Below are 20,848 nucleotides of genomic sequence, written 5' to 3'. Positions count from 1 at the left end.
AGGGTTTTTGTTTGTGTGTTTGAGACAGGGTGTTGCTTTGTTACCAGGGCTGGAGAACAGTGGCACAGTCATGGTTCACTGCAGCCTGGACCTCCTGGGCTCAAGTGAGCCTTCCACCTCAGCCTCCTGGGTAGCTGGGACTACAGCCATGTGCCACGATACCCGGCTCATTTTAAAATTATTTTTATTTTGTAGAGACTGGGGTTCTTACTATGTTGCTGGTCTTGAACTCCTGGCCTCAAGTGATCCTCCTACCTTGGCCTCCGAAAGTGCTGGGATTACAGGTTTTTGAGCATTGCACTCAGCCAACTGGAGAGTTGAACAACCCAGAAGAACTTACAGTGCTGAAATATCTAAGAGTGGTAGCTGTGGAAAGAATCAGTTGACAAATATTTACCAAATCCCTATTTGCTAGGCAATTTCCTGAATACTGGGCATACAATGTAATAAAACATGTACCAGTCTTTGCCCTCCTGAAGGCTGCCTTGTGTGTAAGATTATTAACAAGGGATTGTATATGAGAAATAATTACAACTCTGCTAGGTGTGAGAAAAACTGGGCGATTTGTGAAAGAATGATAGAGAAGGGAGGTCTAATCTAGTCTGAGGTATGGAGGAAGGCTTCTTAGAAAAAATAATATTTAAAGTGAGACTGGCAGTATGAGTAGAAGCGAGTTATGTGAAGAGGAATAGGCGAGAGGAGGGCATTCCAAGTACAAAGTACCTGCAAAAGCCCGGAAGAAAAAAAATTGCATTGTCAGAGAATTAGAAGACCACTATGGCTGGAACTTTGTAGGCAAAGAATGATTGAAGATTTGGGGTTGAATTTCAAGGGCAATAAGATAATAAGAGTTTAGATCAGAGGACCAAAAATATTAGACTTGTATTTTTAAAAGATCAGTCTAAAAGCAATGAGATTAGAGTGGGGAGGAGTAAATTTTTAAAAAATTCAAGAGATATTGCAAAAATGTAGGCGAAGATGACCAAAAAGGATGGACATGGGGACAAAGATGAATAAGTTCAAAGATATTTAGGAAGTAGAAAAGACAGAATTTCACAATGGATTAGTTTCATGAGGGTTGTGGAAGGTCAAGGATAGCTGAAGTTGCCTAACTACTCTCTTGAACTTTCTCATAGGTATTACATGGAGAGGTAGTAATATCAATGCCAGCTTTTGGCAGAGGAGTGGAGGAGGAACAACAGCATGTCAATTTCATACAGTAATGAGGCTTTATGCCACAGCTGCCAACTGTCATAAACATAATAGCATCAATTTGTACAAACTATGCAATTCATTCTGTTTCCACTATTGCAAGAAGTTTGGCCATGGCTGTTCAGGAAGAATGAGGCAGTTGGATTCTACATTATACATCTTCTGATAAATATTCATATTGCTAGGACTATAAACATTCATATAATGTATAAGCAGAGAAAATCAATACCCCATACAACTTTCTATCAAAGTTCAAATAAGTAATCCCAAGGCACTAAAGAGCATTTCAATACACTAAAGCACTAAAAAATGACTTCCTCATCAATGAATTGGGATGTACAACCCTGGGAAGAAGCAGCCAGGCCCTATTGCTGACGGACACTATAATAAAGTCACCCATGCTAACCTAAGAAATGCTCACCACCAAAGAGGGAGATACCTGTTTTTAGGAGTAACAGCTGAACAAGTTAATGTCAGTGACTTATTTAGCTTAACTCACTCATCTAAAGATAAACCTAGTTACTCAGAGAAAGAAAATAAATGGCATTTTCTTTTCTAGAGACCATCAAATTGTCAGTCACGTTGACTACATTCTCTATAGCTCTCTCTACTTAGTCCTCGAATAATGCTAAGTGGAGGGTTTGTTTCCCATTAGACCAGAAAGATACAAGTAAAAAAATTTAAAAGGCAAAATATTTGACATAATCTTTCTGCTAGCAGAGGTTGACACAACCTTTTAAATGCTATTAAGAGTCTGGGTATCAGAATGGATATTAAACTATTAAATATCCATAAGCCATATAGGCTTTCTCAGTGCTATGGAATAAACAATATTTCAATTACATCATAAGTCAAATTGATATTAATTTATTTGTCACAAGTAGTAGTATAAAGAGAAAAAAAATGCTGAGTCTCCTAGGAATGCAAATGTGTAGGAAGGCATTAGTGCCAAAACGATACTCCAAGAACAGCAACTGATGGCTGGGCACAGTGGCTCATGTCTGTAATCCCAGCACTTTGGGAGGCCAAGGCAGGTGAATTGCTTGAATTCAGGAGTTCAAGACCAGCCTGGGTAACATGATGAAACCCCATCTGTACAAAAAAATATAAAAATTAGCCGGCTTGGTGGCACGCGCCTGTTGTCCCAGCTACATGGGGAAGCTGAAGTGGGAGGATCACTTGAGCCCAGAAGGTCAAGGCTGAAGTGAGCCATGATCATGCCACTATTGCAGCCTGTGCCATTGCACTCTAGTCTGGTTAACAAAGTGAGACCCTGTCTCAAAAAGAAAAAGAGGCCGGGTGCAGTGGCTCACGCCTGTAATCCCAGCACTTTGGGAGGTGGAGGTGGGCGAATCACCTGAGGTCAGGAGTTTGAGACCAGCCTGGCCAACATGGCGAAACCCCGTCTGTACTAAAAATACAAAAATTAGTTAGGCGCAGTGCTGGGCACCTGTAATCCCAGCTACTCAGGAGGCTGAGGCAGGAGAATCGCTTGAACCCAGGAGGCGGAGCCTGCAGTGAGCCAAAATCACACCACTGCACTCCAGCCTGGGTGACAGAGCCAGACTCCGTTCAAAAAGAAGAAAGAAAAAGAACAGCACTGCAACTCACAGAAAAAAAGTACACTTTATTTAATGACGAAGTACACACATGTTCACACATACACATTTGTACATATGACTAAAACAATTTTTTACTCTTACCATGTGGAATGCTATGTTCTTTTATTAAAAAAACAATGCTGGTCACATTTCATTAAAAACGTTTCACAAATCACTAATATGTCATATCCCATAACTCCCATAACTGCTCTAGAGCATTAACAATGCTAAACTATAATTTTAGGGGAATATATTGTTGTGCTCCTTCTTAGAATTAGCCCATGATAGTACTTTCGGGACTCAACTCAGATAAAAAAAAATTAACATAGCTTGTTACCACCTATCCAGCCTGGACACGGTACATGCTCCTGCCTTCCCACACCCAAGATCTGAGGAAATGACTTGCAACTATGTAACAGGACCCTATGTCTGTATTAAACATTTTATATTTGCCTTTTTATGTACATTATTTCATTTGCTCCTCACAACAACCCTGTGAGGTAGGTGGGGAAAATGTCAGATTTCATTTTATAGATAATGAAATCAAGGTTCAGAGAGGTTAAGTGACTTTCTCAGTTACCATATACCTAGTACAAGGTAGTCATAATAAGAACCATTAACTTTTAGGTTGGGGGCCCTTTTCTCTAAACCACACAGCATCTGAGAGTATAATCTAACCCAAAATATTTTGACTGCTTCATCCACATTTTCTTATTGTTAATTCAGCGGTTTTTTTGAGACGGAGTCTTGCTCTGTCGTTCAGGCTGGAGTGCAGTGGCATGATCTTGGTTCACTGCAACCTCCACCTCCCGGGTTCAAGTGATTCTCCTGCCTCAGCCTCCCAAGCAGCTGGGATTACAGGCATGCATTACCATGCCTGGCTAAATTTTGTATTTTTAGTAGAGATGGGGTTTCTCTATGTTGGCCAAGCTGGTCTCAAACACCTGACCTCAGGTGATCTGCCTGCCTTAGCCTCCCAAAGTGCTAGGATTACAGGCGTGAACCACTGTGCCTGGCCTATTAATTCAACTTTTTATAGGATACCATAAAAGACCTAATGCTAAATTCATCATGCTAAATTTATACTTTGCTACCAATGAAAACTTATGGCCCACAGAACACATTATTTTTTGGAAAGCACTGTCTCCTTGCCTCTGGTCAAAAGGAACATAAGCAATATGAAAGACCCTAGAGGCCAAGGAAATTGAAGAGAAGTCAGAGGAAGGGATATAAAATGGAATGTATTAATGGATTTTAGTCCCTTTAAGCTTGTATTTTGTGAGGGTTCAATGGGGAGCTTTAATGCAGATGAGACTTGAAGCTTCTGAAGAAGATCTAAGTCTTGATGAGGTTATTCAGACTCAAATCTTGAATGCATAATGATGATAGGCCATGGTCTTCAAAAACGTGGTACTTGATGCTTGAAAACAAAACAAACACAAAAAAACTCTACTACAAGTCTAATAATCTTTTTAAGGGAAATTAAAAACTACTTTTTTGTCAGTAATTAATCAGATTACTAGATACCATGCTATAAGAACAAAAGGAGAAAATCAAAAGGAAAGAAAAGGAAAAGGAATTTTTTTTTGAAAAGTACACTATACAGAATGGCTAAATATGTTCATTGGCTTATCTCTTGGATTGATACTCTTCACTGAAAATTGCAACAGAATTTAAAGTACTTCCAGAATATCCCTGAGGTTGTAGTTGGATAAACGGATTTAATGAGAATTCCTTGCATCTCTTTGATCTCTAGCCATGATATCAAATTGTCTTAAAGAGCTTTTGATCTCTGAAAGCGTAGCCAAAATGCTTGTTGGAAGAGATAGCATAAAAAGATGTTGACTTTGTGGAGCAGGGAAACAAACTGATGTGGAAATATTATGGTTCAAAAATACTGAACTATGTAAACAGGGAGAAAAAGAAACAATGCCTTCAAATGGGAAAATTCAGACCCCTTGGCAAGGTTCAAATGAAAAACAAAGTAAACACATTGTAAACATGTGCAGGATGCAACAAAGAGGGGTTACAGCCATCTGAAATTTCAGCTCAGTAAATAATTACCAGAGGCCTACTTCCCTCAGGGGACACTAGTCTCTGTCCCATATCCCATTCTTCTCTTTCTTAGAAGAGGTTTTTAATCTCGCTGACTTAATTTTGTAGCTCATTCTGTTTATCTTATATGCTTGTATAAACCTGCCTAAAAATTAATAATCATAGCAGCTAATATGTGCTGGGCACTGCTCTAAACACATTATATAGATTAATTCCTTTATATCCTCACAACCACCCATGAATTAGATCCTACTATTACCCCCAATTTACAGATAAAGAGACCAAAGCACAGAGAAATTAAGAAATTCAGGTGGTAACCCAGCTGGTAAATAGCAGAGCCGGGATTCAAACTTGGGCTCTCTGGCTCCAGAACAGAAAGCAACACCCCACTACTCTATAAAATTGGTTTCAATACAACTAAATTTACCAGGACTTTATTTTAATCAGTATTGTCCCATGTCACAATCTTTCGCTTCATGTTATGATTAGAAAGCACAGTGACTAATGTAAATTCCCCAGCAGTAGTAACATAGAATCCATTTCAGCAGTCACTACTCAGAAGTGACACCCTGTAAGAACGTCAAAGCAGTTTAAAAATGAAGCATGAACTCAAATATTACAGTGATAAACTACTCCTCTTTTTTGCTTAGGTATATTTTCTATAATGTAATTTTTGTAAAGTGAATATGAATTACTTGTATAATTTTTAAAAAGTTTTTTCAAGCATGCCATCGCCACTATTAGCATTATATATATTAAACGGACACTAAAACTATTAGATAAGTTTGTTCTTGCTCTATTTGAACAGCCACAAATTTTTTTAAATCAAGATAAAGTAAGTTTTATGGTAATAATGAAATAGTAACAATAAAACCTATTATTTACTTAGACCTAATATAGGCAAGCCTTTATATACATTATCTAACCTTCAGTAAATTCCTTTTTACAGCTGAGGAAATTGAGGCTTGAAATGAATAATAAAACTTAATTAAAAGAATGGAGTCCAGATTCAAATCTGTACATATTACTCTAGAGTTTGCATTCTTTCCACTGTACAAAGCAGCCTCTCCAAAGGCCAAAATATCCGTCTGGCTTTTGTTATTAGCCACACTGAAGCGATCTTTCTAAAATTCAGGTATTCTTCCCTAGCTACTTCAACTGAAAATACCAAATGTAAATTATTTCTGTTCAGTCAGGGATATCATTCTGAATATCCATTAATACAGAGCTGTTTTCATCTTATGAAAAGGACTCAGGTTGCTACAATTTTAAATTAGCTGGTCTACTTTATGAGTTTTCTTCTTTGCCTCTAACAGGAGCTCCTGGCCCATTCATAATTTGTTGCGTCTAATATCCCATGGAGTTAGATACCAGCTAATTAAGCCTATCAGAACTGTGTCTAAAATAAAAGTAAACTGAGTAAGGACCTGAGAAAAGCATGCTGATTTTGTGTCTCGTAATCGGAAGTTCAAGTAATTTTAAAATTTATGCCCTGGTTATGGGTGAATTGAGGTTGGTAGATAAATGACCAGTGGATATGTTAGCTATCAGTATTTCAATATAGGAATAATAGATATAAACCTACCTACAATGAATCGCTTCATTACACTATAAAAAAGTTTTTAGGATTTGAAAGAGGCCTCCAGAATAATCTAGTATATTCTGCCATACAATGAAGAACCCCCTCCACAATGTTCCTGATGTTCAAATTCTGCTTAAGCAACCCTAATTCCCAGGAGTTCACTGCCTCTCAACAGTCTGCTTCACTGCTAACTATTAATAGTTCTATACTTTCTCTTATTTAGAATGAAATTTGGCTTCATATAACAGAAAACAAGTACACTTCCTATGGCGTTTCTCCACCCCTTCCAAAGTCTCCTAAATAGTCCCATTACTGTCAACCTAGATCATCACAATCGCCTTTTTATAGGATCACAAAATTGATTAAAAACAGTTCACCTGTTCTACAAGGTAATTAAGTCAGTGTTTGTGTATTAATGTTTTATAGGTTAATGGGATTGGTTAATCTTGGTTAATCTTGGTCATAAACAATTGGAATGCTAGGAAAGGCTAATGTTCTAGTTCAATTCAAATTGAACAGCAATAAATTTTTGAGTTCCCTTTCTTTCTCCCCTCCCCCAAACAATACAAAACAGAATCTCAAAAGATATGGCTAACGTAATAGTTTATGTTGCTAGATTTCAGTTTTCTCACTTAGGCTTAGGTCTGCCTTCCTGTCATTCCAACTCTGTGAATAATCTTAAAACTTCCAAAATTATTTAAGCTACTCTAAAAATCATGAATTAGCCTATGACAGGCCCAGCTCTAAGGCCTTAATGAATTTTTTTTCCCATTGCACTAACTGGATAACTTCCTATCTGGTTTTCATATATATATATGGAAATATATATCCTGGAATATATATATTCTCTCTATATATGTTTCTGGAACATATGTAGGTAATATACATAAATGTAGATACAATGTACTATATATATCTATACACATATGTATAGAGGCATCTTTCCTCAAATCTGTGTTCTTTACATGTAACTTTTACATTCAATGTCATCTCCTTTCTTTCCATGTTACCTTTACCATATTCTAGCCTCTTGATTTAGGAAAACAATCTGTCCTTGGATTCAATTCACTGCTCTCCATTCACTTAGCAAGAATAAGGAGTCTTACTCTAGGCATCCCACTCACTGATTTCCCCTTCATGACAATAGTGATTAATCCCAAGGACATCAAGAAGCAAAGCATCATCACTTAACAGAGATGACTAGATGCAAAATACTCTGCTAAGTATGATATAAAATGCCTGACATATCATAATCTCTTCTATTTTACTAACCATGACTCAATCCCCAGTCAGCAGCCTTCATTATGATTTTTAACAAGACACACAATCAGTGGTATCATATACGTATGTATCTTACAAAGCCTATTCTCAAGCAAGTTTCTAATAAAATCCCTATTAATAAAATGAGGATTAAGATTATTATATTTTTATATTTTTCATATAATTCATTTTACTAATCTATTACTACTATTCCGCATGTCCTACAATAAAAGTGTGGGAAGACAGAAATGATTATCAAAGTAAAAGTCACCAGAATTTTTTGCTGCATTCCCAAGGCAGATAATCAGCCAATTCGAAGTAATACAAAATGAGATTACCATATATATAAATTATTTTTCTGGTTTACTGATTTTACTAACAGAGAGAACAAGCCATTCTTCAAAATGCCTTAAGCCAATTCTAAACATCAAGAACAAAGTAAAATAATAGTAAGAATTATTTTAAAAGTCCCTAAATAGCACTTTGAACAAAACAAAGTTCATCTCATTCAGTAATATTGAGAAGTTCAGAACTATGCTACTGCAATACTAAGTTAGCTTGCAAACAAAGTAACACCCACTATATCACCTGGTCAGGTCAGTAACACGTGATATACTGTAAATGAATATTGAATTTGGCAGGACTAAGCACTTAGTATTCATAGGATCTTATTAATAGTAACAAGCTAATGTCAAGGTTTAAAACCTATTACAATAGATTGTAACAGATTGCAGCTCTGAAAAAACATATTTGTGTAACCCTACTTCTTCTAAATAGTGCAAGTATTATAAGAACAGTAAGTCATAAGGGAATAGTGAAAAGGCTCTTATAACTGTAAAGTTATCCTGAAACCTTGCTGTTTGCTTCTTAGTATTATGAAAATACAAACATGCTCGTAGTAAAAAAAAGTCAACCTAGCAGAAAAAGTATACGGAAAAAACGTGAGATGTGAGTCTCTTCTTCCTACTCTAGGTCCGTAGTCTCATTCCCCAGGGGTATCTGTCAACAATCCCTTACACTGGTTTGAAATTTTATATGTATGTATGTAAATGTATGCTTTATATAAGCACAAATGAAAACATACTATATGTATAGTTCTTTTTATTGTTTTCTCAGTTCACAACATATATTAGAGATTTTTCCATAACTGCATCTCTGTACTTACTTTATCCTAAGAGCTGCTAAGTATTACTTTGTGTAAAGGCAGTCATTTAACTAGACCTCAGCTGAAACACGGTTAGGCTATTTCTAGCAGGTTCTAGTTAGGCTATTGTTTTTTCTTTAATTTCAAACAATATGGTGATAAAAATCTTTGAATACAAATTTCTGTGTATAAGGCCAAATATATCTGAAAGATGAATTCCTAGAAGTATTGCCTGCTATAGAATTAAACCAATTCTAAACAAGAAGCCTGTGTATCTACAAAGGAAACCAGCAAAAAACTACAAGTTTAATGTTTAGTGATTAAAAGGTGCCAAATAGTATCATCAAGTTAGAAGTTAACGTTCTGAAAATGAACAAACTGATCAATTAAAAAAGGTAAAATGGGGCTGGGCGCAGTGGCTTACGCCTGTAATTCCAGCACTTTGGGAAGCTGAGGCTGGCAGATCATGAGGTGAGGAGATCGAGACCATCCTGGCCAACATGGTAAAATACCGTCTCTACTTAAAATACAAAAAAAATTAGATGGGCGTCGTGGCACACACCTGTAGTCCCAACTACACGGGAGGCTGAGGCAGGAGAACTGCTTGAACCCAGGAGGCAGAGACTGCAGTGAGCCAAGATCGCGCCACTGCACTACAGCCTGGGCACAGTGTGCGACTCTGTCTCAAAAAAAAACAAAAAAGGTAAAATGAGAAAAAAGAAACTTTACCCCCTTGAGACAGAAAGATAAAAGGCCTGGAGAATCAACCACCTAATAAAATTTTTAAAAGAAGAAAGAAAAAATGAAATAGCATAAATAAGGCAGGATAAAGAAAAAAAAACCTTTTTTAGCCTTTTTTCTTGCTTAAACTTGAGGCACAAGATAAAATTGACCAGTAGATTTGGTACATATACTATTACATAGCCAAACTTAAATGCAAGAGGATTTAAATGACTATTTGAGGCCTCATTTCTACCGGGTAGCCACAGATTTTCTACCAGGATGCAAAGTGTTGAAAGGAGGTTCCCTGCCCAGAAAGTAAGCAGAGCAGTAACCTTCCAGGAACAATGTAATTAGAGCTTACGAATCTTAAATTTCTGATCAACTTTACAGGAAAATAAGAACAATTGCTTTACATATACAAAACAAACCTCTCTTTGGAAGTCTTGATTAAAACATAAACAGATTAAGAACTGTACTTTTCAATCACAATCCTATAGTTTCCTAGGCAAATTTAAGATTGTTCTACCATCTCACCAAACATAAAACAGTCAACTACTTACCTCGCCCAAAGTGCTAGCATTTGAATGCCACAATACATAGTGACTCATGTTTTTGTCCATTAATGGTCCGTGGTTTCTTTAAATGAAGTCCATTTTAGAGTCCATAGATATCAGTGTTCTGCAAAACTGAAAACCTCAAGAATGTCAATGTACAGACCTAAGTTACCATTTAGACAGCAACTCATTATGAATAAAAGTCATACTACACAAGAGTTAGATGTGCAAAATTTAGTGGACCTCACAACAGCAGACTGACATCACACTGAACAGGAGACTGAGGTAGCAATATTGGACTGGATTTTTTTTTGGAGACAGAGTCTCGAACTGTCACCCTGGCTGGAGTGCAGTGGTGATTTGGGCTCACTGCAATCTCCACCTCCCAGGTTCAAGTGATTCTCCTGCCTCAGCCTCCCAAGTAGCTAGGGTTATAGGTACATGCCACCATGCCCAGCTAATTTTGTATTTTTAGTAGACAGGGTTTCATTGTGGTGGCCAGGCTGGTCTTGAACTCTTGACCTTGTGATCTGCCTGCCTCTGCCTCCCAAAGTGCTGAGATTACAGGCTTGCACCACCATGCCTGGTGACTTAATTTTTAAGTAAGACAATAATATTAACATAAATCTAGAGGACCTGAAAACATTACTTTTTACCTTATTTTTATGTATATTCTAAAGTTGGCACCACAGCAAGCATATACACAAATGGGCATGATTCTGGGCACTTTCCAGATATTGGGAAAACAAGGTTTAAGGGTAGGTAAACTTAAAATTTAAATAGTGCAATAATATATTTACATGTCAACTTTTTGGAGTTTTCAACCTATTTTAAGAACATCTTAAATCTAAAAAACGCCTACTAGTGTCAACTTTGTAAAACACACACACACACACACACACACCCCAGTATGGCATAAATTCAGGGTTTCCTACCCCACTATACCTAATCTAATGGTAAGATTCTGAAACCTCTCCAGAGCGATTTCATTATCTATCCCATACACACTTTCACCACACTAGTGATTCATGCCCGGATTTCATTATACAGCCTGAGGACAGTCTCATCTGCACTTGTTTTCCGTTTCACAACCAAAACCAGTCTGTTTGCAGTAGTTGTTTTTTAGGTCCCTGCCTAGTTTTTATCACATTTTTAAAAATTAATTTTTATTTTTTAAATTTTATTTATTTATATTTCTCGAGACAATCTCACTCTTTCGCCCAGACTGGAGTGCAGTGGCGCAATCTCTGCTTCTGCAACCTCCACCTTCCAGGTTCAAGCAATTCTCGTGCCTCAGTTTCCCAAGTATTTGGGATTACAGGCTCGTGCCCCACCCAGCTAATTTTTTCTATATTTTTAGCAGAGATGGGGTTTCACCATGTTGGCCAGGCTGGTTTCTAACTTCTGACCTCAAGTGATCTGCCCGCCTTGGCCTCCCAAAGTGCTGGGATTATAGGTGTGAGCCACTGTGCCCAGCCCCACTATTTAGCACATTTAAGATACCTAAACAAGTACTTCCAACAAAAGAAACAGCTTAATCTTCTTTTGGGGACCCTCTATTAATACAACTGTTTGGAAGGAGTTAACCTTATTTATAAACACCAGGTGTAATCTCTGACTGGATGTTTATAAATTACCATTTTCATTTTTATAATCGAAAATATAAGGTATATTCTCAATTACAACTATTGTGAGTTATAATTCTCACACCTCAAATGTAAGTAGTACATTTACTTATAAGATAACGAAGAAAGCATCAAGAAAATGTAAAGTAAGTTTACTTTGCTGAAAAGAAAGCATTGAGAATAGTCAGTGCTACAAGAGCAGCTTATTTACATCGATCCAACTCCTCCCTCAAATCATTGCCCTAGAAGTTCTTCCCAGAAGAGTAAAGGAACCTGAAAGAAGCCAAAGCAAAAGACTCATCTTCTCCACTCGGAGAAGAATATTAAGACACCTTTCTAAATTTCAATAACCATAAAAAACAAAACTAACAAAAACCAACAACATCCTGGGTATCTCCTGCACCAGCATCCTCGTAAACCACTCGTTAGTAAACTAAACTGGAGTCACTTCTACATTCAGAGGTTAGTATACTGAAATTTGGGAGAGTATCTTCCGGGGAGCCAGAATCAGGTTGGTTCATTCCTTCATTCATTCGACAGCATCTAAAGAATGCCTACTTGTGGCAAGGCACTGTGCTATGAGTTAACAGACAAAAAGTCGAGGTCCCTGTCCCCTATTAGCAGAACAGGTCGGGGTAGGTGAACCCTAGGTCAACTCATCTCAGTGTCCCAGGCTCCGTCTCTCCAACATAAGCGCCAATGATCGGAAAGCCATGATTCCCAGCCATGTCTGATTCCTAGAAGACTCAACCTTGTCTGTATTTCCTCGACGACCTCGGGCCCCCAAGACCAAGTTCCCAAGAGTTTCCCATGTCCTCAGCCCCTCAAGCAGTCTCATGCCAAGGAGCCTTTTCTCCAGCCACCACCTAATGCTAATGTTGTCCATTACCTAACCTCTGTCCACCCGAACTTAGGGCCCCGAGCGACCCGGACCATCAACCCCTGCTTCCACCCCCGCCACCGTTCAGATCCGGCCGGCAGGTTTACCTGTCGGGGATCGGAGGCTCCCAGCTGACACAAGACGCTCCGCCCCGCCGGTGGCGTCACTCTCCATAACCAGGTACCGCCTCCATTGCGTAACTTCCCATGCACCACTTCCGGTCGGAATCCCACCTGCCCCGCAGTCCCGCTGAGCGCCGGGCTCCGCTAGTGACGTCGCTTCCGACCTGTTCGGTGCGGTCTCTTGCCATCCTGACGCGCTCCAGATTTTGCTTGTCGGGTTTTATTCCGCCGGTTTGCCTCTCCGCCTGTGTATCTAGCCTGGAAAAGTGCATATTATCTTTTTGCAAACATCTTTAGCCTTCTCTTCGGCAGCCATTTCCCTCTGCTTCTTCTGTAGCTTGGACTCATTACTGTTCAAATTCGTCTGGCCTCTTGGAGAAATCACAATTGTTACTGTGATTTTTCTTATTTATCTACCGAGGGAAGTGCTAGGACTGCAGGCTGTGAGGTTGCGTTGTCTAGTTTCAAATGCTGCCTCTCACTTCTAACAGTGTTACCTGGGCATGTTACTTCACCTCTCTCTTTTTTTTTATTTAATCCCATTTTCCGAGGATCTCTGTGCCCACTTCGAGTGTGAAACATAATACTAGTACACAGAAAATAGGATGATTATGTGTATTACTTGATATAATACATGGAAACACTGGCACATTGAAAGCATTCAATTAGTGTTAACCATTACTTTTTGCACTATTATGCACTCTTACTACCTGTTGGAACATACCTGTTCTTAAGGACGACTGGAACCAGATTTCTTGCTATCCTTCATACCCACCTCCCCCCACTTTTGTCTTTAAATTTTTACAGATACACAGTTTTTAATTAATTGATGATGCCTGTAATCTTCGTCGGAACTGTGAGCCCCTCCAGACAAAGTTGGAATCTTAAATAGAAACTTACTTCAACCCTACTGGAAATCACCTGCTTAGTGGTGCGAGGTAATGGGGGAAAGTTGAATAAAACCCAGGCCTTACCCTCAAGAACATGAAGATATTCAATAAATATTTATGGGATGAAAGAAATCAACCCAGGAAAAAGTGGAAGGGACCAGCTGGGCTGAAGATTTATCCTTAGCACAGAAAAATTCACAGAATGACAGAACTGAAAGGAACGTTAGAAGCAATCACTTAGTCAATCTCTTGCTGTTACACGTAAGGAACATTAGATCCAAAGGAGCGGTTATTAAATGTCACACAATGAATTTCAATACTAGCACCAGAGGAGTCTCAAAATGCTCATCACCTCTCCACACTCCCAAAATCTGCCTCAAAATGTGAATAAGGTAAGGGTAGATTCACTTTTATATCTTCCTCTCACAAGTGAAAAGGATTAGGAAAATCTCAGTCCTGGAGAGACAAGGGCAATGTAACTTAGATGCCGCATGATTGCGATGATCATCTGAATGTTGGTGTGGCTATTGCAGTATTCATTTGAAATACAGTATTCCCATTCCCCTGGCAAACTTCTTATGTTTACCCAGAAATGAAGAGTCAAGTATAGCTCCTATGAGTTCTACCTTCAATTTTAACTGGCTGGACAGGAATAAGTAACAGATCCAAGAAACTTCAAATGGTAACATAGACTCTGTTAATGCACTGTCAATGATGTGGGATAATTGCATTTAGTTTTCTCTAATTGGAAGCAATATCTCAATAATTATTCAACCTTTGTTTAGGAATATGACAGAGCTAGCATAGGCATTATTATTAGTATTGAAATGTTGGTAATGGGACCTTTTAATGGACAATAATTCAATGTTAATGTTATCTCATAGGCCCATCTTTTTCCCTCATTCAACCAATGGCACCTTTTCTCCTTTGGCACTAATATACTATAACTTAATACAAATAAATACAAAACAGGATGATGCTTTAATCAAATTTAAAATCGTGTGAATTACATTTTGACGTTTCAGTCACAATTTACATAGTTTTTTTTGTTTTTGTTCTTGTTTTTGTTTTTTTAGACAGAGTTTTGCTCTTGTCACCCAGGCTGGAGTGCAATGGCATGATCTCGGCTCACTGCAATCTCCGCCTCCTGGGTTCAAGTGATTCTCCTGCCTCAGCCTCCTGAAGTAGCTGGGATTACAGGCACCCACTACCATGCCCAACTCATTTTTCTTTTGTATTTTTAGTTGAGGTAGGGTTGCACCCTGTTGGCCAGGCTGATCTTGAACTCCTGACCTCAAGTGATCCACTTGCCTTGGCCTCCCAAAGTGCTGGGATTACAAGCATAAGTTACTACATCTGGCCTACACAGGTCTTAAAGTACGCTTGTTTGGGTTCTATGCTCAGCTCTGCTATTGACGACCTTAAATCACTTTACCCCTCTGGCCTTAATTTCCTATTTGTTCCATAGAACAAACTTCGTATTCTAGTAGAAAACATGCATGTTACTTATCACTGTGACCACTAGATGGCAGGTGTTAAGGGACTCTTTCCCTTTCTTCCTTTCTGGCTAAACAAAAACACATTGTCCAGTACCACCTGTCTGAACAACTGCCTGCACTGGTGATGACTGAGTATCCCAAGACTTTGAGAGAGGATAGGTCTAAAATGTTTGTTGAATGAATGAAAGGATTCCAATATTTGTTCTGGGCCTTCTATCCCCTTACTACTGCTCACCTGCCCCTTCTCCTATTAAAACACTTCCTCTTTTTAAAGCTATGGTGGTGGGAAGAGGAAGAAAAGATGAGACAATATAAAGAGGAGTTGGATTGGGAGGAGAATGGAGAAAAAGGCATTGTATTGCATCTCAAGGCAAACATTGGTGTACTATGGTATTTTTGAATGGAATAATATAATGTCTAGGACTTATTTTAAAATAATACATGAGGGTATCAAATGATAAATATTTGTCACATATTGATATTGTTGTTTCATTATGTTCTTCTCTCTTTGTGCATGCTGGAAATTTTCCATAAGACTAAAGTCAAAACTAAGATAACATGAGTGTATTTCTCTTCCTCTAGACAAGACTGAATTCAAACTAGCCTTCTGAATCTCAGGATGCTTTTGCCTGATGTTACAGAAACCTTGTCACAGATTGGGTATTCCAGAAGTAGACAGTCATGTGGAGATGAGAAAAAAGATTTTTATTAGGAATGCAGTGGAAGCAGGATTGTTCAGAGGAAGAAGTTGAACTGCTATTCAGGTCCAGCAAATCCTCAGCCATCCTGGTAGGGAACTCTAGAGTAAGGATTGCCCATCAAGAGTATCATTGTCAGGCGACAATGGCCAGCCTCTTATACTAGATGCAGTCTGCCCTAGGAAAGATGTGGTCTCAAGCAAGGTGGCCTTCTGCAGCTGAAGCAGACCCTGAAGAAAATAGCTGAGGACTGTCTGATAACCCCATTTCGTATAGCTGGGCAGCAAGTGCTTTCTTGAAAGGGAATCTGGGTAGCATATCTTTGCATCTTCCACAAAATTCAACATAAATTGGCTTAAACAGTAAGGGGATATCTTGACTTCTGTAACTGGAGTGCTATGACAGACAGCAGGGTTGGTTGCCCCAGCAACTCAGCGATATAATCCAGGACCCGTATTTATTTCTGTCTTTGCTCTGCCTTCAGCAGCATCTGCTTCCACTTACAGCTGGCTTTTCTTGAGATGGTAAAATCACTGTAGCAGTTTGTGTTCATAGCTACACTCTGTACACTCCCTGAGGGGGATGGATGCACATTCAGTACAGGCATGCCTCATTTTATTTTGCACCACTTTCTTGTGCTCCTCAGATATTGCATTCTAGACAAATTGAAGCAACCTTGTGTCGGGCAAGTCTGTTGGTGCCGTTTTTCTAACGGCATATCTCTGTCAAGTTTTGATAATTCTTGCAGTATGTCAAACTCTTCATTATTATCATGTCTGTTATAGTGATCCGTGATCACTGATCTTTAGTGTTACTGTTGTTATTGTTTTGGGGCACCATCAACCATGCCTATTAAGACAGCAAATTTACTTGATAAATATTGTGTGTGTGTTGTGTCATCAACAGGCCTTTTCCCCCTCTCTGTCCCTCTCCTTTGGACTCCCTATTCTGAGACAAAACATATTGAAATTAGGCCACTTAATAATCCTACAATGGCCTCTAAGTGTTGAAGCGAAGAGTCACACGTCTCTCACTTTAAGCCAAAAGCTAGAAATGGTAAAACTTAGTGAGGAAGACATATTGATAGCCAAGATGGGCCAAAAGTTAGACTTCTGGTTCCATATAGTTAGTCAAGTTGTGAATGTGAAGGAAATTAAAAATGCTACTTAAGTGAACACAAGAATGATAAGAAAGCAAAGCAGCTTTATTGATGATATAGAGAAGGCTCTATTGGTCTGGATAGAAGATCAAACCAGCCACAACATTCCCTTAAGCCAAAGCATAATTTAGAGCAAGGCCCTAACTCTCTTCAATTCTGCAAAGGCTAAGAGAGATGAGGAAGCTTCAGAAGACAAGTTGGAAGCCAGCAGAGGTTAATTCATGAGGTTTAAGGAAAGCAGCCTTCTTTGTAACAACATAAAGTGCAGGGTGAAGCAGCAAGTGCTGATGAAGGAACTGCAGCAAGTTATCCAGAAGATCCAGCTGAGATCATTGATGAAGGTGGGTACATTAAATAACAACAGATTTCAATAACACAGCCTTCTATTGTAAGACGATGCCATTCTGGACTTTCATAGCTAAAGAGGAGAAGTCAGTGCCTGGCTTCAAAGCTCCAAAGGACCTGCTGACTCTTGTTAGGGTCTAATGCAACTAGTAACTTTAACTTGAAACCAATGCTCATTTGCCGTTGTGAACATCCTAGGGTCCTTAAGAATTATGTTAAATCTACTCTGCGTGTGCTCTATAAATGGAACAAGAAAGCCTGGATGATAGCACATCTGTTTATGGCATGGTTTACTGAATATTTTAAGCCCACTGGTGAAATCTGCTGCTTAAAAAAAAAATGCCTTCAAAATATGGCAGCTCATTGACAATGCATCTGTTATCCAAAAGCTCCGATGGAGATGAATGTTCTTTTCATGCTTGCTAACACAGCATCCATTCTGCAGCCCATGGATCAAGGAGCAATTTCAATTCTCATTATTTAAGAAATACATTTCAAGTCTCATTATTTAAGAACTACATTTGCTGCTGAGGAAGGCAGCAAATCACACTGCCATGTGTATACCTTATGCAACAGTCTGCATGTTCTTCACATGTACCCCAAAACCTAAAATGCAATAAAAAAGAAAAAGAAACCTACTTCTGGTGAAGATGTTGTGAACACTGTTGAAATGACAACAAAGGATTTGGAATATTACATAAACTTAATTGACAAAGCAACGGCAGAGTTTGAGAGGACTGACTCCAATTTTGAAAGAAATTCTACTACGGCCGGACGTGGTGGCTCATGCCTGTAATCCCAGCACTATGGGAGGCAGAGGCAAGCAGATCATGAGGTCAGGAGACTGAGACCATCCTGGCCAACATGGTGAACCTCGTCTCTACTAAAAATACAAAAAAATTAGCTGGGCATGGTGGTGCACGCCTGTAGTCCCAGCTACTCAGGAGGCTGAGGCAGGAGAATTGTTTAAACCCAGTAGGTGGAGATTGCAGTGAGCAGAGATGGTGCCACTGCACTACAGCCTGGGCAATAGTGCAAGACTCCGTCTCAAAAAAAAAAAAAAAATTCTACTATGGATAAAATGCTACCAAACAGCACTGCATGCTACAGAGGAATGTTTCTTGAAAGGAAGAATCAATTGAAGTGGCAAACTTTGTTGTTGTCTTATTTTAAGAAATTGCTCCCTTTTCTCATCTGCTGCCAAGGCGCTCTGTCCTGAAGAAGCTTAAGTTACATTGGGGTGAGGCCCACTTCGTTCGGTAATTAATACCGTGCCTGGCAGAGACAGCCCTGCATTACCCACACCATGGCCTCTGTCTTCATTTCCAAGCTCCCCTGCATCTCCTCAGCCCTCACCCTGAATGATGATGAGGTGACCGTCACAGAGGATACGATCAATGCCCTCACTAAAGCACCTGCTGTCACTGTTGAGCCTGTTAGGCCTGGCTTGTTTGTAAGGACCCTGGCCAGTGTCAACATCGGAAGCTACATCTGCCATGGGGGAAACCGGGAGACCTACTCCACAATGGTTCAATCCTCAGGCTTAAAATCAAGGCACTTTGTTGGGGAAACTTAGAAATAATTGCGGGAACATTTGAGTAACATCAGCCTGTTTCACTTTGACCTCAACAAGGCATCATATATTAGGTGTATCCTATTTTCTATTCAAAGCAGATGGAAATATAATCCTAGAGAAAAGGCAACTCAATTTGAATCCTCTTAAAGGTACATAATACCAATAATGTCTAACAATATGAATATTTTTATTGAGTGCTTTCCATAAGCCAGGCAAATGCTAATATGTACTCACATAAAAGGGAGAAGACCATGCTTGGTGACAAAGATGATATAATTTATATCTAATGTTAATAATAATCATACATGTTAGAAGTAATAGTTTGTTTTAAAGATCAACTTTCTTCAAAGCTGTTTTGCTTTTTGCTAATAACTCTTTGTTGGCTGGGCTTGGTGGCTCATGTCTGTAATCCCAGCACTTTGGGAGGCCGAGGTGGGTGGATCACTTGAGGCTAGGAGTTTGAGACCAGCCTAGCCGACATGGCAAAACCCCGTCTCTACTAAAAATACAAAAATTAGCCAGGCATGGAGGCACGCGCCTATAATCCCAGCTACTTGGGAGGCTGAGGCAGGAGATTTCTTGAACCTGGGAGACAGAGGTTGCAGTGAGCTAAGACCACATCACTATACTCCAGCCTGGGTGACAGAGTGAGACTCTGTCTCAGAAAGAAAGAGAGAGAGAGGGTACCATTTGGTAATTCCTCAAGTTGAGCAGAGTTACCATATGACCTAGCAATTTGACTCCTAGATGTATACCCAAGAGAATGAATGCAAAAATTTGTATCTGAAATGAGTAGTTCATAAAAAATTTCATATACTTATTCATATACAATTTTTTTCTTGAACTATAGTTCATGAAAAAATAGCAGCATTATTCTAAATAATATGAATAATAGCAGCATTATTCACAGTAGCCAAAAAGTAGAAACAACCCAGACATCTATCAATTTGTAAATGAATAAACAAAATACAGTTGATTTTTGCAATGAAATATTTATTATTCAGACATAAAAAAATGAAGTATTGATACATGCTGCAACATGGATGAAACTCGAAAACATTTTGCTAAGAAAGAAGCCGGATACCAAAGGCCGCATATTACGTGATTCTCTTTATTTGAAAAATCTAGAAAAGGCAAACCCATAGAAACAGGTTAGTGTGTCTACTACAATAGATTAGCGGTTGCCAAGAATAGAAAGAAAGAGGCATGGCAAGGGACCGTTTAGTGGATACAGGATTTCTTTTTGAAGTCATTAAAATGTTCTGGAATTAGACAGTGGTGATGGTCACATGGCCTTGTGAATATACTAAAAGCCACTCAGTTTTATACTTTAAAAGGGTGAATTGTTTGCCACTGGCCTGGGCAATGTGTCAAAACCCTGTCTCTACAAAAAATACAAGATTTAGCTGGATGTGGTGGCATGCACCTGTAGTCCCAGCTACTCAGGAGGCTGAGGTGGGAGGATCACTTAAGCTGAGAAGGTTGAGGCTGCAGTGAACCATGCGCATCATTGCACTCGAGCCTAGGAGAGCCTGTCTCAAAAATAAAATAAAAGGGTGAATTGTATGGAATGTTAGTTATAGCTCAATAAAAAATTGTCCTTAAAAAATAAACAAGCTGGGTACAGTGGCTTATACCTATAATCTCAGCACTTTGGGAGGCCGAGATGGGTGGACCACTTGAGACCAGGAGTTCGAGACCAGCCTGGTCAACATGGTAAAATCCTGCCTCTACTAAAAATACAAAAACTAGCCAGGTATGGTGGCACACACCTGTAATCCCAGCTATTCAGGAAGCTGAAGCATGAGAATCGCTGGAACCTGGGAAGCAGTGGTTGCAGTGAGCCAAGATGGTGCCGCTGCACTCCAGCCTGGGCAAAGAGCAAGACTCTGTCCAAAAAAAAAAAAAAAAAAAAGCACTTTG

The 20,848-nt window shown here is 39.1% G+C and overlaps 2 protein-coding genes across 8 annotated transcripts in view; one reads left to right on the top strand and one right to left on the bottom strand.

Moving 5' to 3' along the window:
* The window catches only part of MAP3K13 (mitogen-activated protein kinase kinase kinase 13), a 178,384-nt gene extending 165,605 nt beyond the window's left edge, over window positions 1-12,779 (bottom strand). For all 7 annotated transcript variants that reach the window (XM_054245429.2, XM_078350394.1, XM_054245430.2 and 4 more), the window contains exons 1-2: window positions 12,744-12,779; window positions 10,138-10,263 (exon numbers count right to left, since the gene is read on the bottom strand). The gene's annotated coding sequence lies outside the window, so the exon portion shown is untranslated. The remainder of the gene's footprint in view (window positions 1-10,137; window positions 10,264-12,743) is intronic.
* A 70-nt stretch (window positions 12,780-12,849) lies between these two features.
* EHHADH (enoyl-CoA hydratase and 3-hydroxyacyl CoA dehydrogenase) overlaps window positions 12,850-20,848 on the top strand; it is a 101,706-nt gene continuing 93,707 nt past the window's right edge. Inside the window, exon 1 of the mRNA XM_035274668.3 lies at window positions 12,850-14,040. The gene's annotated coding sequence lies outside the window, so the exon portion shown is untranslated. The remainder of the gene's footprint in view (window positions 14,041-20,848) is intronic.

Source organism: Callithrix jacchus, chromosome 15 (assembly GCF_049354715.1).
Source record: "Callithrix jacchus isolate 240 chromosome 15, calJac240_pri, whole genome shotgun sequence".
Taxonomy (NCBI): domain Eukaryota; kingdom Metazoa; phylum Chordata; class Mammalia; order Primates; family Cebidae; genus Callithrix; species Callithrix jacchus.
This window is presented reverse-complemented; position numbering and strand designations above follow the sequence as displayed.